The following is a 9,517-nucleotide window of genomic DNA, read 5'->3' as shown; positions in this document are numbered from 1 at the left end:
CGACGGTGCATCCGGACGGGGTAACTCCTGCACGCATGCCGGTCGACCCGCCTCGCTGCCCCTCCGGGGGGACGTCTGTGGTTCGCATGACCCCGTTGGCTCACTTCCTGGAAGCCTGGCTAGCGCTTCCCGGGGTTCCCGCTGGGTCATCAGAACGATCAGATTCGGCTACGCGATTCAGTTCGCACGGTCTCTTCCCCGCTTCAGGGGAGTTCGCTCCACGATGGTTGGTGGCAATGCCCCAGTCTTGAGAGCGGAGATTGCGACCCTGCTGGCGAAGGGTGCAATCGAGACGGTCCCTCCAGCCGAGGTGAGGTCCGGGCTTTACAGCCCCTACTTCATTGTCCCCAAGAAAGACCGGTGGGTTACGACCGATCCTAGACCTGCGCATTTTGAACCGTTCTCTCCATCGACTACCGTTCAAAATGCTCACGGCCAAACGCATTTTCGAATGTGTTCGGTATCAGGATTGGTTTGCAGCGATTGACCTGAAGGTCACTGTACTTCCATGTCTCCATTCTCCCTCGACACAGACCGTTTCTTCGGTTTGCCTTCGAGGGCCAGGCATACCAGTACGCCGTTCTCCCATTCGGGTTAGCTCTGTCCCCTCGCGTCTTCACGAAGATCGTCGAGGCAGCCCTTGTTCCCCTTCGCGAACACGGGGTTCGCATCCTGAACTATCTCGACGACTGGCTGATACTAGCACACTCTCGAGCTCAGGTTTGCGAACACAGAGACCTGGTGTTACGGCACCTAGCCCGTCTGGGCCTTCGGGTCAACCGGGAAAAGAGCAAACTTTGCCCCGTGCACAGGATCTCTTTTCTCGGCATGGAGATAGACTCGGTCGCCATGTCCGCGCAGCTCACGAACGAGCGCGCGCACTCACTGCTGGCTTGTCTTCGACAGTTCGAGGGCAAGAGTGCGGTTCCACTGAAACTATTTCAGAGGCTCCTGGGGCATATGGCATCCGCGGTACGCCGCTCGGTTTGCTTCATATGAGACCGCTTCAGTTGTGGCTTCGCGATCGAGTCCCGAGGTGGGCATGGCATCGCGGCTCGCTCCGAGTTCCAGTGACTCCGACGTGCCGCCGAACCTTCTTCCCGTGGTCGAACCTCAGCTTTTTACGGACAGGGTCCCTATTCAGCGAGTTTCCAGGCATCTCGTTGTCTCCACGGATGCGTCTACCACGGGTTGGGGTGCCATGTGCAATGGGCATGCAGCCGCCGGTTCCTGGACAGGAGCCCAGCGCCTCATGCACATCAATTGCCTCGAGCTGTTGGCAGTACGGCTCGCCCGGCACCGCTTCCGAGCGTGCTCTAGGGCCAGCATGTGCTTGTCCGCTCAGACAACACTACGGCAGTAGCGTACATCAACCACCAGGGGGGGTCTACGCTCGCGCCGGTTGTCGCAGCTCGCCCGCCACCTCTTGATATGGAGTCAGAAGCACCTGAGGTCCCTTCATGCAGTTACATTCCTGGAGACCGGAACCGGGCAGCCGACGAGCTGTCCCGGGCCCGTCCCATCTCCGGCGAATGGCGACTCCATCCCCAGTCGGTCCAGCTGATTTGGGACCAGTTCGGGGAGGCACAGATAGACCTGTTCGCCTCTCGGAACTCGTCCCACTGCGCCCAGTTTATTCTCTGACCCGCGGCTCTCTCGGCTCGGATGCGCTGGCGCACAGCTGGCCACGGGGCCCACGCAAGTGTGCGTTCCCCCAGTGAGCCTCCTTGCACGGGTGTTGTGCAAGATCAAGGAGGACGAGGAGCAGGTCTTGCTGGTAGCCCCCTACTGGCCCACCAAGACGTGGTTCTCCGAACTCATGCTCCTCGCGACAGCACCTCCTTGGCCTATTTCTCTGAGACCGGACCTACTCTCTCAGAGACGGGGCACTCTGTGGCACCCTCGTCCCGATCTTGGAGGCTGCACGTGTGGCTCCAGGACGGGACGAGGCAGGTTTGAGTCCGCTGCCACCTGCGGTGGCGGCAACCATCACTTCCGCAAGAGCGTCGTCCACGAGACACCTTTATGCGTTGAAGTGGAACCTCTTCGTCAATTGGTGTTCTTCTCGCTGAGAAGACCCCCGGAGATGTTCGATCGGAGTCGTGCTTCCTTCCTGCAAGAGGGGTTGGAGCGTAGGCTGTCGCCCTCCACCCTTTGGATTTATGTCGCGGCCATTGCCGCGTCTCATGATGCAGTGAAAGGTAAGTCTATGGGAAGCATGACCTGGTCATCAGGTTCCTGAGGGGAGTGAGGGGGCTAAATCCGCCTCCCTCCCCTCCTGCCCTCTGGGGACCTCTCAGTAGACCTGGGTGCTCTGCAGAGGCCTCCCCTGGAGCCTTTGCAGTCGGTAGAGTTTTTGCCCTGTCCTATGTGACAGCACTCCTGATTGCATTGGTCTCCATCAGGAGAGTAAGGGACCTGCACGCACTCTCTGTTGACGAAGTGTGCCTGGAGTTCGGGCCGGCTTACTCTCACGTATTCCTGAGACCCCGCCTGGATATATGCCCAAGGTTCCTACCACTCCCCTCCGGGACCTGGTGGTGAACCTGCAAGCGCTGCCCCTGGAGGAGGCAGACCCAGCCTTGGCACTGCTCTGTCCGGTACGTGCTCTCCGCACCTATGTCGACAGAACGCAGTGTTTCAGGAACTCAGACCAGCTCTTTGTCTGTCATGGGGGGAGCCAGAAGGGAAGGGCTCTCTCAAAGCAACGGCTGTCCCACTAGATAGTGGATGCCATTGCTTTGTCTTACCAGCAGCAAGGCCTTCCGTGCCCCCTTGGTGTGACGGACCATTCCACTCGGAGTGTAGCCTCCTCTTGGGCTTTAGCGCACGGCGCCTCGCTAACAGACATCTGCAGAGCTGCAGGCTGGGCGACACCCAACACCTTCGCCAGATTCTATAATCTGCGAATTGAGCCGGTATCCTCTCACGTACTCGTTTCGGCCAGTTCTGGATCCGCTCAGGTGTCTTCGCTTGCTCGCCACTCCACTCCCCGGACTGGATAAGTGCGATATTTCCTCAGTTCTTCCATTGAAGTCTTGAGTCCTCCAGCACCGACGATGCGGGCACCACTGCTGTTGCTCTGGATGCTGGCTAGGTGCCTCCATGCGCACGGTTCCCCTTGGTAACCGTCTCATGTGTATTATCCACTGTAAGCCTCTCTGAGCATGTGTCTTCCCTTGGCAAGCCATCTGCCACCCCTGGAGTTGAAATTAGTAGCCACCTGCGGTTGGTACTCCAGTGTTCCATATGTGTTCCTATGTGGCCATATGTGTATTCGTAAGTCCTCCCTTCGGTAGGCAGCTGGTAGCATGTCCCTTCCGGGATATGTTTCCCAGTGTACCTTGGTAATCCTGTGTCAAAGTCGGATCCCCAAAAAAAAAAAAAAAAAAAAAGAGGTAAGGCTCGGGGGTCCAGACTTTCGCAGGGCACTGGAAGACAGCTTGAAGATGGCGTGATGGCACAGACCCCCAATCTCCGTCACTTCTGACGTAACTCGAAGTGACTACGAAAGGGAACGTCTCGGTTACGTATGTAACCCTCGTTCCCTGAGTAGGGAACGGAGACGTTACGTCTCCCTGCCACTTCTGCTGTATCGCTGGGTAGACGCCGAGTTCAGTCTTGGCTCCTCAGCAAAGACATACTGCGGTTGCGTTCACTTCCTCCTTTTATACTCACGGAGTAGGGCGGAGTACGCTATGCAAATTTCCGCAGCCCCAAGGCATTGCATGCCATTGGCTCGTGTTTAAATACTCGAAGAGGATTGGCTTTCTATGCGAAACCCCCAATCTCCGTCACTTCTGACGTAACGTCTCCGTTCCCTACTCAGGGAACGAGGGTTACATACGTAACCGAGACGACTCATTACCTGCAAAGTGTGATATTTCAAGCCTTTATTTGTTATAATTGTGATGATTATGGATTACAGCTATGAAAACCCAAAATTCAAAATTAGAATATTGTGAAAAGGTTTTCATAAGCTGTAAGCCATAATCATCACAATTATAACAAATAAAGGCTTGAAATATCACACTTTGAATGTAATGAGTCTTTTAAGTTGAATTACTGAAATAAATTAACTTTTGATATTCTATTTTTTCAAGTTTCACCTGTACTCTACATTTATTTATACATAAAGTAAAACATTCTCTTTCATTTGTTTACTTACAGTAGTTGTTGCTGGTTATGTTGAAATTCAAACAACCTTTTTTATTATGTTTTTGATCATTTATTTTATATTTTGTTAATGAATTTCAATAGTGAAAGATATCACATAGGTGCAACCTACTGTTTACGTACAATTGTTCATGTTACCTTTTCAGTCAGATACTGTAGATGGCTTTGAACTTATACAGTCTTCTTAATTTAACTTTGTGCTTGTATACAAAAGGGTGTCACATTATTGTGAACCTTTAGTACATGCTATAGGTTAAACTGTTTTGTGAAATTGTTTTATAGAAATTGTTTTACTGTGGTTTGTATTATTCTTACTTGTACCACATGTTGTCATGTTTGGTTAACCACTATGCATAAAATACCAACACAATCTGCATGGTGCCAATGTTTTTTGTGCATTAAAGATGGAGTGACTTCCACAAACCAATAAATAATGCACAATAAAGTTTGCAATTGTGACTGTCTTTTTTAAAGAATATTCCAATTCTGAACTTTTAAAATCTATTTCAGTTGTAGCTCTCTATAGAGGCACACAAAACAGAAAAGCCGATGCATGTAAAATTAGTACAACCATTTAGGTTCATTGTGAGTGTTAAATGATTTAGAGAACATACAGCACTGCCATTCTGAGAAGAAAGTTTAAGGTTTTGTTTTGAGCAATGTACCACAACAAGGTTACAGTTAATAATCTAAATACCATAAGAAATTCGGTTCTTAATAATTTATTTCAGGGATAATACAAATAACATCAATTTACCTATAAACCCATTTTTGTTCATATTTTCAGTCCCCTGCCCCTTTAAAGTCTTGAAAGTCAAGGTTCAACAGAAGAGAAATCCATCAAATTTGAACAGTTTCAAGCCATAAATACATTAGTTTTTAGGTTCAAAACATTGTCTTGACTTGTACATCTAAAAAGGCTTGCTGCACTTCATTTGTATTCAAGTTTGAAGTATTGACAGTATAATGCAATGCAATAAATCATGCATGTAAATTACTGTGGCTGGAAAAATAAAATAAAAAATAAGGCAACTTTTTACAATTGTTTGAAAAAAATTCAAAGTGTTTTAATTACATCTAGATGCCTCTTATTCGTGCTTTTGCCATGTTATAACTCTGAAAATAAACAGATAACAAGATATCAATTTGACAGCATGCTAGAAGCTCCAGTGAAGCCGTTGATACTCTGTTGCCTCATGAATGGTTGTGACCTAATAAAAAAATAAAAAATAAAATAAAGAAAAACATTAAATATTTAAGGGACAACTTTAAATATCCTGAATGTCAGTGTAACAAAGTAATTTAAGACAAATGCCAAAGGAATAAGAGACATATTATTTTTATTTAGAAATATAATTATTATTATTATTAATGATTAAGAATTGCTTTTAATTAATTAGTACACCCAGCCTAGCCAATTTGAGGCAAATCCTGTTCCTTGCAGAACTCAGCAAATGTTCTTCTTACCTCAGAGTGAACTTCAAGGAGATGGGCGTGTGCCACTCCAGTGTTCTCTCTAGTGGTCCAAGGGGGGTAGGAAGAGTAATGTGGTGGAAGGCTGCAATTCAACACTTACAGACACAGGTGTAAATTTCAAATTTCAAGTTCAAGTTTTATTCCAATTTAAATATTTTGGTCATCTGAAATACTAAAACAATTGAAACAATACCTTCACAGCTTATTGTGATGTTTATTAATTTAGTATGGTGAATCTAGTCCTCAGCGTCCAGTCCTTGAAGGATCAATTCGCGAAGCTGGAGGTAAAGGTCTGTAATTTCATAAACATCATCTGACATGACAAGGTTATGCTCAGTCATGAGTTCTACACACAGTTGAACGACATCCTCGTCACAAGGATAGTCTTTAAATAAACACTCCTCTTGGCAAATATTCAGTTTTGTTTGTTCAATTGGATGCAAGAAATTCTGCACTCCATATAAGCTGGGAACAGCAAACATTATTGAAGGTCGACCACTGGGAGCACGTGGGTTGTGAGTTGGCCGTATCCTGTGGCAATTCCAGGCACTGACCATTTCATCAAGCTCTTCCTTCATAAAACAAAAAGGAAATATAAAAGGATATATATATATATATATATATATATATATATATATATATATATATATATATATAATATTGTCTTGTCAAATTAATTAACCAAATTATTTCATTATATACGTCAAAAAAAAAAAAAAGTTATAATCCAAATTCAATAGCCCATACTCTCTATAACCACTCTGATAGTGAACAAAATTGAATAAAATAGGCCTACCTGAATAAAATGTTGGAAGCAAAACTGGATGAGAGATTTATCAATGAAAGTGTCAACAAAATGTTCGTCTTCTTTCAATTGTTCAAAATGATCCATCCAAAACTGTATGCACTGGCTTTCACAAAGTGGACCACCATCGTTCAATTCTCTGGTTCCCAGTGCTTGGACAGTAGTAATAGGATGCACTTTATGTCAAAAAGATGATTGATTGACAGGTGACCCGCCCCTTCCCGCCCCTTTTGGCATTGGATGAAAGGGTTGAATCGAGAGCAAAGGAGATAAGAGATGATAAAAAGTATCAAAATGAGATAAAAAGTATCAAAAATGAGATACAAAGTATCAAAATGAGATAAAAAGAGAGACATCTGGGTTAGCGAGATAAGATCAAAAGGCATCAAATGGGTTTGACAGTTAGTTTTATGACCTATTGACCGCTTAGCCTTGATAATGTCATTTTTAACATTTGTTTTTAATTGTAAAGATAAGATTAAAGGGATCAAATTGGATTTGACAGTTAGTTTTTTAACCTATTGACCACCTAGCCTTGATAATGTAATTTTTAACAGTTGTTTTTAATTGTAAAGATAATATTAAAGGGATCAAATTGGATTTGACAGTTAGTTTTTTAACCTATTGACCGCCTAGCCTTGATAATGTTGAATTAAAGATAAAGTCATGGAATTCCCCTCCCTGCCAGGTGTCGCAGGGTTAGTGAGAAAAATAGTTTTACTAATAATGCTACATATCTCACAATAATTAAAGTTGAAAAGCATTCAGTTCATTTAAAATAAAATAAAAAAGATTGAGTGATTCTCTCTATCACGCAGGCAGATAGGTGCATTTATGTCTCTGTGTGAGTTACACAGATTTTTATGTTTAGTTAAAATAAACAAGACTATAATTCCTTTCAAAACAACAGGTAGTGTGTTTTGCTAATCATTTATTTTCCAGTTATAATCTGTTGAACGCTATTTCATCTGTTGGGAGACAAGCATGAAATGCAGCTGATGGTTTGATGTACCTCGCAGTTCACGGTCAGGGTACAGATAAAGAACCAAAATTCAAAATACAATAAAATGTCCATACATTTAAAGTTAAAAAGATCCCAGATTGATCCCAGATTCACAGCCAGGTCACTATGTCACACAGTCTTCTGGCTATGTGTGTGAGAAAGAGTTGATATCAATAAATTACTTTAGACCTCTCTGAATCCTGAAAACCTCAAAGTCAGACGGGGGCCCGGGCGCCTGTGTGTGTGTGTGTTACATGATACCCTCCACATTCCTGAGGACACTGTGGAAGTGAGGACAATTTATATATATATATATATATATATATATATATATATATATATATATATATTATAATTACTTTCACTATACATGCTACCACTAGGCTCAATTTTTAGGAATCACACGGTATCTTTTAATTTCAATGCAGGCGACACTCAAATCTATCTCCCTTTGAAACATAATGACAAGCAAGGCCTAGAAACTTTGCTTGCCTGCTTATCTGACGTACGGTCCTGCATGTCCTTGAATTTTCTGCACTTGAATGAGAGTAAGACTGAAGCAATTGTTTTTTGGCCCCTCTGTTGGAAAAGCAAACCCCGAATACTGACTACGATTATTTAGACTCTAAACGAGAGCACACATTACTTTTTTTTTTACGATTTTATTATCTCTAAATTGGTTGCCAGTGTGTTATATAAATTTTGTTGCTAGTTTTAAGGCTTTGACTGGTCTTGCACCATCCTACCTGTCAGATCTTTTAAATGTGAAAAAATTAACAAGATTGTTGCGATCCTCAGACAGCATTATACTGCCATATCCAAGATTCAAGTTGCGAGGATCGTGCGTTTTCAGCGGCCGGTCCTAGGATATGGAATAGTCTTCTTCCTTTATCTGTGAGGTCCGCATCATCTGTACATGAATTTAAATCTAAGCTACAGTCTAATGTTTTTACTCTTGCATTTCATTCATAACGTTGGTTTCTCTAAACCCTAACCTAGTGTTTTATAGTTTGTTGTTAGTGCATTGTGTGTGTGGTTTGTTTTTTACTTCTCCATTTGTACAGCACAGTGGTCAGCTTCTGTTGTGCTTTATAAATAAATGAAATTAAAATAGATGAATTGATATATGTCACACTAAAGTTGAAAAACATTATGTTCTATATAAATTAAATGGTTATAAAATTTACATCTAGTCATTTACAAATATAATATTTAACACTAACTATAGTTGAAAAACACTGATCTTCAAAAGTATATAAATGAAATGGTTATAAATGTGCAATTATTAATTTACAAATATAATATTTCATACTATAACATTGAAAACATGCTGTTCTTTAAAAGTATATACATTAAATATAAAAATAAACTATATAAAAATAATATTTCTCTCTCTCTTTCTCTCTCCCCCTCTCCCTCTTTCTCTCTCAAACACCCAGCGCACAGCAGACATGTTCTGTGTGGGTGTGTTCATCATGAGAGTCACTTTCACGAGGATGTGTCTGCCTTACACAAAATCTTACAAGGGGTGTATCACATCATTGTCACACCTGTTTCGCTAGGAAAACATAAAATCTAAACATGTTTCTACATATGGTAGCTATATGACATTAGTCTAGATTTAAGAATTTATTTCAAAGAATAATCGTAAAAGTTTGAATATGATCTTTTAAAAATTGTTTAAATTAAATCTTTATAGTTTGAATACATTTGTATCTTCTATTTATCTTTTAGAAGATTACTCTAATGATTGACTGTAACGGCGACCTAAAGTATAATTTTTATTAATATAGCCATAACGATTTTTGTACTGTAACAGCATAATCGAGATGAACCATCACACCCTCATAGAGACGGAGGAGTTACAGGACAGATAAGCCTCTGGGCCACATTTATGTCACAGCGTGTGCAATGCTAGTCTGCTTTTCAGAGCTTTATTTATTGTAAATTCATTTAAAAGCATACTCTTAAAAGTTTAGATCTTTTAAAATGAAAATATTGTTTAAATCAAATCTTTAAAGTTTTTTTAAAATCGTATCTTACAAGACTTCTGTATA

At 42.6% G+C, this 9,517-nt stretch overlaps 1 long non-coding RNA gene across 1 annotated transcript; it reads right to left on the bottom strand.

The window, feature by feature from the left end:
* Positions 1–4,894: 4,894 nt before the first annotated feature.
* Positions 4,895–6,252, bottom strand: LOC148981648 (uncharacterized). Its single transcript, XR_016168171.1, has 3 exons — positions 5,846–6,252; positions 5,644–5,747; positions 4,895–5,387 (listed from the first exon to the last, which is right to left on the bottom strand). It is a non-coding gene; the product is annotated as an uncharacterized LOC148981648 (long non-coding RNA).
* Positions 6,253–9,517: the final 3,265 nt, after the last annotated feature.

Source organism: Pimephales promelas, chromosome 4 (genome assembly GCF_988280905.1).
Source record: "Pimephales promelas chromosome 4, fPimPro1.hap1.1, whole genome shotgun sequence".
Taxonomy (NCBI): Eukaryota; Metazoa; Chordata; class Actinopteri; order Cypriniformes; family Leuciscidae; genus Pimephales; species Pimephales promelas.
This window is presented reverse-complemented; position numbering and strand designations above follow the sequence as displayed.